General features: G+C 37.2%; 2 protein-coding genes across 15 annotated transcripts in view; one reads left to right on the top strand and one right to left on the bottom strand.

Moving 5' to 3' along the window:
* PARPBP (PARP1 binding protein) overlaps positions 1-14,716 on the top strand; it is a 289,156-nt gene that overhangs the window by 105,523 nt on the left and 168,917 nt on the right. Inside the window, exon 17 of one of the 14 annotated variants that reach the window (XR_008437138.1) lies at positions 8,513-9,838. The exons of the other annotated variants lie outside the window; for them this stretch is intronic. The gene's annotated coding sequence lies outside the window, so the exon portion shown is untranslated. Of the gene's footprint in view, positions 1-8,512; positions 9,839-14,716 lie in introns of those variants that run through there. 14 annotated transcript variants of the gene reach the window in all.
* The window catches only part of IGF1 (insulin like growth factor 1), a 51,910-nt gene that overhangs the window by 28,291 nt on the left and 8,903 nt on the right, over positions 1-14,716 (bottom strand). The window lies entirely within an intron of this gene.

The raw sequence follows: 14,716 nt of genomic DNA, 5'->3' as shown, positions 1-14,716 counted from the left end.
CTAGATGAGGTTTATCTGCCTTTTTTGTAACATCTTTCTCTTATTGCTAATTCTCACCTTCTTTTCTCTTTAATGCAATTCTGTTATATAATGAATGTTTTTAAAAGAAATATACTAGAGTATTGACTCCTTTAAATTCATGATGAATACCTCAAAGCTCAGACTAAGACTTTTATTTCTATTGTTTCTACATTAAGAATACTGGAAACTTTTGAAAAGAGTTTGTATTAAATTTGAAACAGTAAAAATTTTCTCAAGTGATTTTCCCAAGTCAAAATTATTTAACAATTCTGAAAAATAATGACTTCACAGCTCATCAGCACAGTATTGATCCAGAACTGACAGATATCCTAACTGCAGGGAAGTCATTGACTTCAGAAAATTAACCTCATGGGAATATTGATAGAAATGGGACTAGGAAAAGAGCATGCAAGGCAAGTGTGCTGTTCTCTGAGGTAGTTTTTTCGATTTATTGGCAGAATGTTGTGGAAAATAAAAGAAATTGCTTACTAGGCTCTACCACTTTATTGAGAGGATGCGAAGGAAGTGTGAAAAGTGGCATGTGTGGGGAATTAGAGTGAGAGCACAGTATTTTGTTGTTGGCAGATGTGTGCTAGGCTTCACCATTTTACTGGGGTGGTACAATTTAGTTGTTATGACACATCCAGGAAGAAAAACTGAAAACACGAGTTGGAGGCTTGGAGAAAATTAAATTATGATGACTCAGAACTTACATCCCAAAGTAAAATGAAGATTGAAACACTGCACTAATTTGTTTAGAAGAGAAATCTGATGCAAACATGAAAAAAATGAGCTTCTTTCAAGTTATTGAAGCTTCGCACTTATATCTTCAGATAAGGAGGGTAATATTAGAAAGTTAGCATCAAGGGGAAAGGCAAGGATGATCATGGATAAACTGCAAACTGAGTTTATGCTTCTGCTGTCGTTTTCTTTTCAAAGTATTCCTTTTGCTCATTGTGCAGTCAGCCCCACATCTGCTTCAGCTGATAACCAAGGAAAAGTGTTTCAGTGCCTAAAAGTGTTATTGTTTGACTCGTTTGGCTGGGAGAACGAGTCTCAAGTAACCTATGAACTCTGTGCCATATTCCTGCAGTAAGCAGAGGGCCTGCTGGGGTGATCTACTTAACTTGCCATTAAGTTTTATGTAAACTGTTATAACATTGTTTAAAAAGGGTTTGCAGGATTCTCTGCAGTAATATGGCATATATTAACTTCTAGACTGAAAGTAGTAGCCAATTTGTATCCCTTATGTAAACAGATCTATTTTTTTTTTTATTTACTAAACTGTCTTCCTAAGTTTGATAGGTTATTACCTATAATTTATCATCAGTACTGCAATGTGACACTTAGCTTAAAACTTTAACCCTTGCAGTATTGAAGTTATAAGTGGGTGAGCTTCTAAAAAGTAGTATTTTGTTGGACCTGAATTGTTACCTGACTCAGGGGATTTCAAAAGCAGTTTTAAAAGGTGAATAACCATTGTTGCCTCATTTTCACACGTGGTGAAAGTTAGACAAATACAGATAAAATTAGTTGGTTCAAGGTTATGTAAACCAGTTAATCCCATAGCCAGAAATAGTTCTAGTCCTCCCAGCTGCTTACTCAATATCTATTTTCTATCTAAAGAAACACTTTGTCTCTTCTCTGAAATATAGAAGATGGTAGATGGTTTACACCAATTAGTCTTCTCATATTAGAAAGTCTAATTTCTGGATTCTTGGAATGCACAGAAAGGGACTTTGCTAGTCATAATTGCATACTGCTGGACTCCTACATTTCAACATCTCATAATTTCTTTTTTATGGTTGCAAAATTTATAATTAAGTTTTCTGTACATTTGAGAAATTGGCTAACAAGAAGATCATCTTATGCAGCACATCAATCAAGTGACTGTGGGTTTGATTCTGTAAGTAATCTGTGTCCAGAAGTCTTGTGCACTGTAAGTAGCATTTATAATTACCTGGTGTTGAAAGGCAAGATGGTGGTCTGGTTACCAGAGAAATTCAGGTATTTTTATATTTGCCAAAGAAGCTGTAATACTGTCTACCCAAGACGATGATGTTGCATGGAGTACATCATCCCTTATCTTCTGAAAGCGTAGCCTCAAATCTCACTGAATACAGGCCAGCCTGAGGGGCACAGTGAGCTTTTATTTCACATTTTTGTGCAACATAAACACAGTGCTAGTGCTCTCCTTGATGGATTATCAGAAGGGCAAAGGCTACATCACACCACTGCTGCTGACTGTGATCACAGAAAGGCACAATCAGACCGACATTAGTTCCTCTGGTTTATAGCTCCAACATGCTGATATTCCAAAAGGACGGATAATAGATAACACCAGCTACTCCACACCACGTGTCACCAGTGGTACGTGTCATTCCCTTTACTAGTACCTGGCAATGCTGAGATCTGTTTATCACCAGCCACTTGGCAAGAAGGACTATTCTTGGTCAAGGCTTTGCTGTTGCCCTGCAGAGCAGCTACTTTGGAATTTCTGCAGCTCACAGGAACGAGGCAATTTCTGTTGTTCCAGTGAGAGGATAATGTTTCTCTGGAAGGGCACTTAGGGTTGAAATAAAGGAGAGGGGGATTACATTCCCAATTTCTGTTACATGTTTTTCTCCATTGCTTGTAGTTGTTGGACCAAAACTGTATTAAGCTCACTTGGGCTGATACCTGCCCCATTTACTCAGCAATTTGGGTGTGCTGTGGGTTATTATTTTTTTTATTGACTGCATATATTTTGGTGCATTTTGACCCATTTGTAATGTAAAAGCCCAAGTGTATTGCTATCCATTAAAATGATCACAATTAGCTCTCTTACTAGACTATTTCATTGTGAGTTAGATTGGTGATGAAACCTGTTCTTACTGTGTCTATTGTCTGAATCCAAACTTCCAGTGTTAACATTGGCTTAACAAGCTTTATATTTTCTGTTTCCTTTATACAAAATACAAAGAGTTCATATTTCAAAATAAATCTCCTGAACTGTACTTTATTTAATAGCTGACACAGCTGAGATTTTAAGAAGCTGAATGCACATATAATGCATTTTAAGAAGTGACATTGCTATGGTTATGAGTTACACAACAGTATGATGTCAGCCCTCTGATTGGTGCCATGGTATTTAGCAATGCCACTTGGACAGGAAAGTTCACACACAGAAGCCTGTCCAACAGTTCTAAGAATTTTATATCTTTTGAAGTATTCAATATATTTCTTTATGTGTTGAAGCACTGGCCTTCCAAAACCCTTGTTTTCATTTTCCAGCAATCTCAGTGAACTTGAGGTCATTGGATTGTTTGCTTTCTCACTGGCTACACTGAAATCAAGCAGCCATCAGCTAAATTAGTATAGCTTGAATGTGTCTAGAAAGAATTCAAAGCCGACATTTATGACAGTGTTATGACTGTGCTTTTAACTTAGCATGAGAATATACTACAAACTGAAGAGGTAGAAGCACTTCAAAGGAAAAGTGAAATTTTAGTACTGGCTCAAAATGAAAAATGATGGGACTTTCAGATTTCAGCTGCATGTTTGTTTTCCGTGACTGTAGTTGTTCCAGGAAGAAAACAATCTACTTTTGATACAAAGTGAGTTTTAGTTTTCCAAGCCATCTCTCCATCTCCTGAGACTATAGGGAAACACCAAAATGAAAACTTTATCAAGATATTATCAATCTATACTGGCATTTTGGCAACAATAGCATATCAATTCCTTTGTTTGGGAAAAAAAAATGAGGCTAGTTAAGACAGACTTGACCAAAAAAAAAAAAAAATCATATTTATTTGCTTAGTTTGTTCAGAGCCACCAGTTTCCAAGTTGTATACAATATAGTGATGCAGAATGGAAAAAGGAGGAGGGAAACCAGCTGACATACCAAGTGGCTTTTTATTTAGTAGATTACTGTTCATTGCAAACAAGGCTTGATGTGTGAAAAATATTGAATTTTTATGGTGACTGTTGAGAAATGCACTGGTGGTCTCTGCTAAGCACTCACATAATAAAATCACTTGAATGGATGCTCATCCAGTTGGCAGTTTCAACTGACTACCCGTGTGGATAAGCCTAATTCATGTCACTAAGGAAGACAGGAAATTGCTGAAGGTTTAGAAGGAAATTCTGAGCTGGCAGTGTGCCCTTGCAGCCAGGAGGGCCAATGGTATCCTGGGGTACATTGGGAAGAGTGTGGCCAGCAGGTCAAGTGAGCAGATCTTCCCCCTCTACTTGGCCCTGGTGAGACACATCTGGAGTGCTGTGCCTGATTCTGGGCTCCTCAGCACATGAAGAGATACTGGAGAGGGTGCAGTGGAGGATGACAAAGATGATGCAGGGTCTGGAGCATCTCTCTTATGAGGCACTTTGGGAACTGGGTCTGTTTATTCTAGAGAAGGCTGAGAAGGGATCTCATTAATGTCTATAAAATACCTCAGAGGTGGTGCCAAGAGAATGGTGCCAGACTGTTTTCAGTGGTGCCCAGCAAAAGCACGAGAAGCAAAGGCCATAAACTGAAACACAAGAAGTTTCACCTCAACATGAGGAAGAACTTCTTTCTATTGAGGGTGGCAGAGCACTGGAACAGTCTGCCAGGGAGGTTGTGGAATCTCCCTCTTTGGAGACATTCCAAACCCATCTGGACTCATTCCTGTGTCACCTGCTTTAGGTGACCTTGCCTTGGCAGGGGGTTTGGACTACATAATTTCCAGAGGTCCTGCCTAACCCTAACAATTCTGTGAACTCTGAGAAGTGTTAACACAACTACAGTACTTGATGAACTTTTAGTGAACAGATTTAGGGGTTTTTCTGTACCACCTTCCATGGGGTCCTTCATTAGCTGAAAAGGAAATTTAATTATTTTATGTTTTCTCTTAATTGCTTTTAACCTGTTCATCTAAAATCAGATTTCTTGACCAAGAGATTTCAATAATTTAAAACATTAAATATTTTTGCATTGACTTCTATTTATCACCAGCCACTTAGCAGCAAATCTTGTTCTTGGTCAGAGCTTTGCTGCTGTCCTTCACAGGAGGTGCTCTGGAATTTCTGCAGCTCACGAACGAGGCAATTTCTATCACTCCAATGAAAGTAGAAAGAAGCTAATGAGCCTTTGGAAAGGTGTTTAGATTTGAACAAAAACAGAGGAGGATTATGTTGCTTTTTTCCCAGCTCTTTTGGCAAAAGTGCTGTGTTAGCTCAGGTAGGATGGAGTATATGCTGAAGCTGCTTTTGAGGAAGGGGTACACTTCCAGCTTTGGTTTTGCCTTTATCCTTCATTGTTCCCTGTAAGAAGGGAAAGTACTACTTCACTCTATCACTAGGTTAAACTCATTGGCATTTGTATTCTATTTTGAACCTGCAGAGTTCTAGCAGAAATATAAATTTTTTTAGGAAATAAAAGTTCTTGCCATCTCCAGCTGGATATGGAATCACTAGGACAAAAAAAACCTTAGAAATATTCAGAGGAATAGATGATTTCTTGGGATATTTTAGTGTATAATATATTTGTCTGAAGGCTGCAATCAAATACTTCTATGATGAGCACTTAAAAGGAGTTTATGAGGAAAATATTAATTCTTATTGTCTGCAGTGTTTGGATCTTGGAAGTCAAATAGGCATGAGACCACCTATTACATAATGAAGACACTGATTCTTTTCCTTCTCCCAAGAACTGTGTATTCTGCATAACTATGGATACAATTGTTTTGGTAAATGCTTTGGTAATTTAGTGATGGACTGTGTATAATAATGTAAAATTCATAGGCCTGCGACCAAAATTAAGACTAATATTCCCTGATTTTAAGGAATTCCTAGACACATCTTCAGTCACTGATTCTTCCATTAAACTCTTCTGTTTGCATTGCAGCATGCTTGCAAGTGAGTTTAATTTACATATTCCTGTATTATTTGTTGTTACACAAAGTAATACTTTTTAATAATACTTATTCCTTATATTACAATGCACTTTGAATTATTGCAGTAAATTTAGGTGCACTCAGATAGTCTCATTGCAGTGGAGACAAGGTCTAAGCTACAAGTATCTGAAACTCCTAAATAAGACATCCTAAAGAATTTTGTGAGAATTTAAATTAAATTTTCCTGTTTAGAAGACAAAGAAAATGATAAGATATCAATTGTCTCCAACCTTCTGCAGTGATTATAATTTTTCTCATGTTTGGTTTTCATACAGTATTGTTTGTGGTGCATGTTTAGGCTTTGGCGTCTTGCAAATGAGGTTAGTAGAAAGGTAGCATTTTCAGTACTTATTAGCCACTGTCTGCTCCAGAATGCCTCTTAAAATATTTATTCAAATTCAGCCATCATTATTTTTAGCTTGCTTGGGAAATTATTAGCTTTCATCTGATGCCTCACATATTTATGCTAGAAATAAGAAGATTTCATACTAAGCGTATTAGTGTGTTTAACGTCAGAGAGGAAGCCAAGTCATTATGCCAATTCTCATTTTGAAGAGCTTACAATAGTGATAGGTTTGTCATAAGTAGTCAATAAGGTCCATAAGCAAAATTTAGACAAGTAGCTAAGGACCCTGACTTGTATTTCCAAAGATGTTGAGGCAACTAAACACACAGGCATATGCCTGGCAGGATTAGAAAAACAAATCAAAACAAAAAACCTGCCTAGGTTTACCTATCATTGATTTTAGTGGAAATTAGGTACATGACTGCTTTTGAAAAATCTCTTGAGTGTCTGTCTGCCTCTTCAATGCCTAAAAACCTGACTCATATGCCTTTAGGAGCTTCAAAGGTCTCAATGGCTATTCATGAGACTCATGCTGATTTTTGAAAATAGAGTTACACTTCTCAGAAGTTCATTTTCAATCTTTTACATGTAGCCACCTACCCGCCACAAAATCAAGACTGATTTAAGCACTTTAGCAAACAATTATGTATGAACTTTGACAAATTATAGAGATTGGCCATCACCAACTACATGAAGTTTAACAAGGGTAAGTGCTGGACCATGTACCTGGGATGGGGCAACCCTGGTTGTGTGAATAGACTGGGGAGCGAGAGGCTGGAGAGCAGAAAGGGAGCTGGGGGTCCTGGTCCATGGCAAGCTGAACATGAGCCAGCAGTGCCCTGGCAGCCAGGATGGCCAACCCTGTCCTGGGGGGCATCAGGCACAGCATCACCAGCCAGGCAAGGGAGGGGATTGTCCTGCTCTGCTCTGCACCAGGGCAGTCTCACCTCGAGTGCTGGGGGCAGTTTTGGGTGCCACAATATAAAATGGACATGAAGCTTTTAGAGAGTATTGAGGGGAGGTCATGGGGGTGGTGAAGGGCCTTGAGGGGAAGCTGTATGAGGAGCAGCTGAGGGCACTTGATCTGCTCAGCCTGGAGAAAAGAAGCCTGATGGGAGACCTCATTTCAGCCTACAATGGTCTTGTGAGGAGAAGACGAGGGGCAGGCACTGATTGCTTCTCTGTGGTGACCTGTGACAGGACTTGAAACAACATGAAGATGAGTAAAGAGAGGTTTAGGTTGGATATTAGGGAAAGGTTCTTCACCCAGGGTGGTTGGGCACTGGAACAGGCTCCCCAGAGAAGTGGTCAAAGCACCATGCCTGACAGAGCTCAAGAAGTATTTGGACAGTGCTCTCAGGCACTGGTGTGACTTTTGAGTGTCCTCTGCAGGGTCAGGAGTTGGATTCCATGATCCTGATGGGTTTGTTCCAACTCACACATTCTATGATTCTGTGAAGAACTGAATGGTAGATGATCTTTAAAATTACAGTACAAACCTTTCAGGTTGGTCTGAATAATGTTAAAAATGAGGAATTGTTTGATGTGCGTGTACCCTTTTCAAATCACGAACAAATAGTATCTATTGATTGCTCAAAAGAGCCTTTATTTTCTGTATTTATACACAGAAAGAAAAATATTAGAAATTCATCGGGTAGTTCTTAGGAAAAACAGGTGACTAGTAGGAAAGCAATGGGAATCCAGTCAAGGGAAAATATTTGTGGTGTAATGACACTTATGGCCAAAAGACCTAGGAAAATCGATGATCAATGTTTTCTTTAGTGAGCATAGCACAGAGAACTCGTGAAATAGAATTCCTCTGACTAATTCCCACTATCGTCAATGAACTGAACTAAAGCCATTTGAAGTTAACAGATAACAGTGAGTGAGTATCCATGGACTCATAATTTTGGATTATGAAGAAACTCCTGGACAGGGCCAGCCTTGCTTTTTAACATTACTATTTTCTCCTTCTCTGGCATTGGCTTTGTCCCTTCGTCATTATACTACATATCAGATTTTCCTTAACATTTTCTCTTTGCCACATGAAAAAGTAGAAATACACCTTAAAAACATTACATCCTAAAATAAAAAATAAACAAGGTACTTCCACCTCTTTCATAAGTCAAATATAATCATTTTGCATTCAGAATCGGTTGCAGGTTATATGATTCTTGATGGGGTCAGGGAAAGCCTTATTTATTAAAAAAGATTTGTTCTTTTTTCACAGATCTGAATTTCATCTGTTTCATGTCAGAGTATAAACTTCTATTTGAAAAGAACAGCAGACATTAAGAATATCACCACTCATGAATTCTGCTCATTTTATTAGTCTTCATTTCGGTGATAACAGGAAATGGTTGTACTTTATTACATCAAGTCCTACTGCTTTCAAAAACTAAAATGAAATGACTATGAAAGAAAAATTAGGGGAGTTGACTTAATGCCATTGTAGCTGCAGTTGTAGAATTTCATTCTACTTTTTTTTTGCAAAAAGAAAGACAAGGGTGAGATTCTGCAAAATGTCTTCCCTTTTTTTTTATTATTCAACAGATTTTCTTGACCATTCCACATTTTAAAATGCTTGTATCTTGGAATAGCTATATTAAATGTAGTGTATGTAATTCCTGAAATAGTGGTGGAACTCCTTAAGCGTGTGAAATAATTTTTGTGTCTCATATGAGAACATCCTTTATGTCTTTTAAATGCAGAAGCAAATGTGAACTGACAGCATCATTTCTACCCCATTTTCCTTAAGCCAAACTAGCTGGGAAGAGTACAATGAACAATAGTAAGAGCACCTTGAAATAAGCTAAGTCATATACATAATTATTCATAGCAAGTATAAATAATTCTTTCTTGATTTTAGTGCTTGTTTTTTACTCTGCTTCAAAATAATACATGTACTGAAAAACGATCATCAATGTCTGAACAACCTAAAGAGCAGTTGCTATCCCCATAGATGGTTTGGAAATTTTAACTACTGTGATTCCTGTCCCCTGCAAAGGGATCACTTTAGAGGAGATCATGAAATGCCAATGTGTTTGTGGTGGTTCTGTGCTTTTCTATATGGCCTTGGATGAAGAGTGGTACTGGAGTGAGGAAGATAGAGATGCTTTGTGCTGTTGTTTTAAATCACTGAATAGTTTACAGCCTCAGGTGGGATTCTTTGTTAGCTCAGTCACATTACTGCTTTTATAGGTGAGCTCATTAGGTCAGCAGTAGCTATATTTTATATCTTTTAAAATATACTTTTAAAGATCATGTAATCCAGCCCCCTGCAATTAGCAAGAACATCTTCAACTAGATCAGATTTATCAGAGCCCCATCCAGCCTGACTTTGAATGTTTCATTGCCTGAGTATCTCAAATCTGCATCATTCTGTGTCCTTTCTCCATGACAATAGAAGGCACAGCCCTCTAATAGAGAAAACCCTTCTTTAATGACATCTGATATTTAGCTGTCTCTGTAGGTTATAAGTATTATTATTGTCTCAATTTCTTAAAAAACTGCTGGGAAGTGAATACTCACAGGATTAGAAATGATATTTTGTGAACAGCACAATACACAAAAAACTGCTTCATTACTTATGCATGGAAAAGTGCACCTTGTTTTGCAGGAATAAAACATGAAGGAGTTTTACTTGCTATAACATGTGAGAGTATATTCTATCTATTATATCCAGAAGGAAAACATAGATAAGCTTTTCCCTTGCACTTCTACTGTGTCCAACTGGAGTGCTTTCTCCAACAGGATTCACACTTAGACTAAAGCTTGGGAGTTTTTAAGAGCTAGAGGAGCAGCTCTAACTGGTGTTACCTGCATAAGGCACTTTCTGGGTCTTTGCTTAACTGTACTATACCATAGCAGCTAAAATAAGCTTGGATTTGCTTTGATCTAAAATAGGATCTGTATGAGTGCATCCTTACCTCTACATGGAAGTTCATTGTGTGGTTTTAAACAGATCCATTCCACCAAAATTTAGGCTCCTAATGGAGGGTCCTTACTCAACTGACTTAACAATCATAAGAACACAATTGCCACAGCTTCCTTGCTTAATTCAGTGGAGAAAGAAGAGAATGTCCCAGGGAAAAGTCATAACTTAATGAGGCCCCTGAAAATTTTTTAGTCCTCTCACTGACTTCAGGATGAACTTGAGTAGACTCCTAACTCAGAATCCTCATTTAAGTGCCCAAAAGTAGATGGACTGAATCTGAACCAGAATCTCCTTATTTCAGGTCACACTCTGTTCAGCGTTAATCATTCAGCAAGTTCATTCTGTATGTGGACAAATTAAAATGATGTATGTCTAGGAAGGTCTAAAATTAAAAGTCGTTTGTCTGAAAAGACATGAAAGGAACAGTACAGTCAATAACATAAAATACAGATGCAATCTTTTTGAATGCATCTATCTTTTTCCATGTAAATCACAGAGGTATAATAGAGTCACCTATGTTTCCTACATCTCTATCATCTCTTGAAAAAATGAAAAAAAAAACCAAAAAAAACACCAATAAATATCACAAGGAACACCTTTATATTACTGACTTCCAAAATATAAGTAGGATTGTAATGCAAATTGTTTCAACTAGTGCCTCTGTTTTTCATTCAGTGCACATTGATTTAGAGTGATATGCCAGAAACAATAGGAAAAAAACCCAGAAGTGTTCTAAAAGCAAATATATATGGTGTTTTTGCATTTAATCTTAGCTATATATTTCAGAAATAAACGTGGCTTTTATTCAGGACATGTATTTGCCAATAATACATTTGATTAAACTAGGAAAATTAGACATACTATCAGTAGCTTGCTCCCAAATTACACAAGAAGAAATTAGATACATTTTCAGTAGCTCGCTCTCAAATTTCTACAGTCTATGAGTCACCAGATTCTTCCTGCCAAACTAAATATGTCTGTAAAAGGCTGGAAACTTTAATGGAAAGAAACATAAAACTTGAAATACGTAGGAAAAACTAAGTTTTTTTTCATGGAAGACCTGTTGACTAGTAATTCAGGAATTCGGGGGATGTAGAAACAAATTATTGCAACAATATTATTATTTTTATTGCAACAATATTATTATTTATCTAGAGAAATTTCAAGGTGAGAAGTGTATTCAATTTAAACCTGCTATGTTACCCTGAAATAAATATCCTTATTAGCTTTCATGTAATCTGAAGTAATCAATGAAGACTTACAAAAAAGAAGCTGTAAAACTTTCATGGTAAGAGTAGAAGCTCATATCCTCTCGTTTTGATGGGGCTGAGTTAAAAGAAATCTTCAGTATAGTTAATGCAAGTCTGAAAAAAAATCCCTCTTATAAATTGGATTTATTATATGTGGTCTGGAACAGCCTTCAAACACAATTAGGAATGTGCTCATCTTTTCAGATCCACAAGCAGAATGACATCTTCCCTACAATATTCCCCATGACACTTAGACTTTTTATACCTTTCTATAAACCATATATTTTAAAATTTCCTTTAGAATACAGAGTTGTGAAATACAGTTTGTGTGCGCTATTTAAGATTTTATCCATTGCCTTAGAAGGATATGACAGTTAATGGACCTTCTTTTGAAGTCAAACCACTTTTCAGTAGGATTTGTTTTACTTAGAACCTGCTGTTTATAGGACTTGGGGGTATTATGTGTTTACTTTTTTGGAGATAGAAATAATGTTCCTAGAATATTTATTTTCAGGAAGAAAACAGTTCACTGAGCTGGATTGAATCAGAATGGTCTAAGCCAACCTCTTCTTTTTTCTGCATACTCAGCCTTGTGTAAATTTCTGCCCAATACACAATGACACAAACAATATAAACAAATAGTTCTGTATAAAAATATAATATAATTTCAGGTTTGTGTGAGTCATAATTTCCCAAAGGAAGTGTTTTAACAGGACACTTTTTCCCTACTTCCACACTTTTATGGGCACATAAGGAAGCAGAAGGGCCTGCTGTTTGGAAGCATCCTCTTACACTAGAAGAGATATATTACATAAATGGGGAGACTGGGATCACAGCTGAATTTCAGAATAAGATGGGAAATATTTAAATATGCTGCAGACTCAAGGAAAAAAAAAGACAGGAGACACATGAGCCCTAGAAAGTTTCTTTGATAAAAGGAAGCTATTCCAGTTTTCACTATTAAAGGATTTAACATGAGATAAGCAAATGCCTTTTGCTCTGCCTAGTAAGAGTAAGGATACTGAAAAGATAACATTTCTCTGTGTAAGGGATTCAATCAGAAAACATAGCAACTATCTCAGACTAGGGCTGGATTTTTGTAGGAATTTAAGTAACTTTCCACAAGCTGGACTCACCCACTGGTCATTATATGGTATGCCCCTCCAAAGACTATGGATGTGTTAGAATTTTTTGTTCTCAGAACCTCATTTACTGATGTAAACATGAAATATGGCTGTCATTACTCAAAAGTTAGACCCAGCATTGGGGCTTTATTTTTCATAATGGTTTGCACTAAATGCACCATATAGAAAGTAGGAATTAATGGCTTTTCCTTCCTCTTGACATTGAAGTTCCTGTGGTTATTATCAGAGATAAATTTAGCATAATTTATTCAATAAATATACATTTCTCTTGATTTCTAGACTGAGAAATTACTTAACTATTGGTTATCTCTTGCATTTGTTGTCGTATTTTTGAACAATCAAGCTTGTGTCACAGGGAAATACTGACATTAGGATATGGTTTAATAAGCAAGTCCAGATCCATCCTTTGTTAGCAAAGCTCCGAGGTGGCCTTAAGTCTCTATTTGATTTTTAGTGATGTGAAAGGGTTTGAAACGTGCCTAAGAGCTAAAGTGCTGAATAAGCCCTAGAGAAATGGCTCTGCGAATTTCTGCCTTTGAATGAGCACTGTGCATGTAATGCCCTCCATGCACAGGTAGTAAATGCAAAAAAGGTTTTCATTAACGGAGTGTGTGGCTCTGCCAAATGGAATGATTTGCTCTGTGACTCCTGCTGCTGTTGATCAAGAATCACAAACACTTTATTGATACCAGAACAAACAAAGAGATCCATACGCAAAGGTTTTGGCTGATTGCAGAGAGCATGTGCCAGAGCTGAAGTCAGGAAAGGGTTTTTCTTGGTATTTAAGATTCAGTGGAAAAGTAAGAGGGGCAGCAATGCCAAGAATTAATGTTGATCTTGCCAAGCGTTTCTTTGAGTGATTTTATCCAACATGAGACTAAAGAATGTATTAAATACACATCTAGCAGTTAGGGAATCAAATGTCAAGTAACAGCTTTCTGTTATTTGAGACCAAATTTGAAGCTTGGTCTAGTCCATAAAGAAAAGGTAAACATCACAAAAAGCATTAACATCTCTAATATCTACCAGCTAATAAGGACATACATAAATTGAACTGCTGGAGAAAATGTACTTATTTGGTTTTGATAGTAGGCACCTTTTACAGAGATATTTCTTGTTGAAATTTTTATCAATTTTTTTTTTCCAGTCACTTAATTAAAATTATCATTACTACCACAGTCCCTCTTAAGGAAAAGGTTGAAAAATTAGAAAATCCTTGGTGACCTGAGAAACTAGCTGTAGAGGAGACCTGTTTGCAGGGACTAAATTTAGTGTGTATCAGAGGCTAACTCTTCCTAGACTTACTCTGCAATCCATGGAGAAAGAAGACAGAGCCTCTCTCTCTGTTATTAAGAAGGTAACTTAAGGAGATTAACCTCACTAAACTAAGGTTAACCTTTATGAACAACTCATTGCCCTTTCTTAATGTGGTAAAAAATGAGAAAATGCTTTCAAAGACTGGCTTATTTTCAGAGATCTTCCTCAATGTTTACTACCAGGGGCAACAAAGCACACATCAAACTTGTGTCAGCTGTTTGACTATACCGTGATATCATTCCAGAAGTCAGAGATGTTGTTTTCTTTCTTATACAGATAAATCAGTAGTTGTGCCTATAGTTCTGGTTCCCTGAGCACTGACCCTGAAGACCTGGCTAAAGCACACCTGAGCTCCTTTCTAGGTTAGCTTTCTTGTAAGAGGTAAGGAACCTAGGGATAGATAGAGGAATACACTCAAATCTTCCATAGATACAGTATTTGGACATGAATGGGGCATGCAGCCAGACCAAGGAACTTAAAAACACTTTCAGATCTTGCTGTGTGAACACAGCCAAGATGACCAGCATATGTTTGCAAAGATTTGTAAGACTGTCAGTGACACCAGAATCTGTGTGTGTCCGTGGCAGCTTTTCAGCATGTCTCTGCTGGGCTTCTAACATTAACATTCCTTTCAATCAGGGATGCAGAGAGGAGCTAATGACTCATAGTTCCTACAGGTATGGAGTACTTAAAGAACTGCGTGCAATGCCATCTCTTGTAATTATGCTGATAGGTTTGACAGGCCTAAAAACTTTAATAACATCTTAAAAGCAGACTTCCTGAAG

This window comes from Vidua macroura, chromosome 5 (genome assembly GCF_024509145.1).
Source record: "Vidua macroura isolate BioBank_ID:100142 chromosome 5, ASM2450914v1, whole genome shotgun sequence".
In the NCBI taxonomy this organism is placed as follows: domain Eukaryota; kingdom Metazoa; phylum Chordata; class Aves; order Passeriformes; family Viduidae; genus Vidua; species Vidua macroura.
The sequence above is the reverse complement of the archived record's forward strand: the minus strand, read 5'-3'. Positions and strand labels throughout refer to the sequence as shown.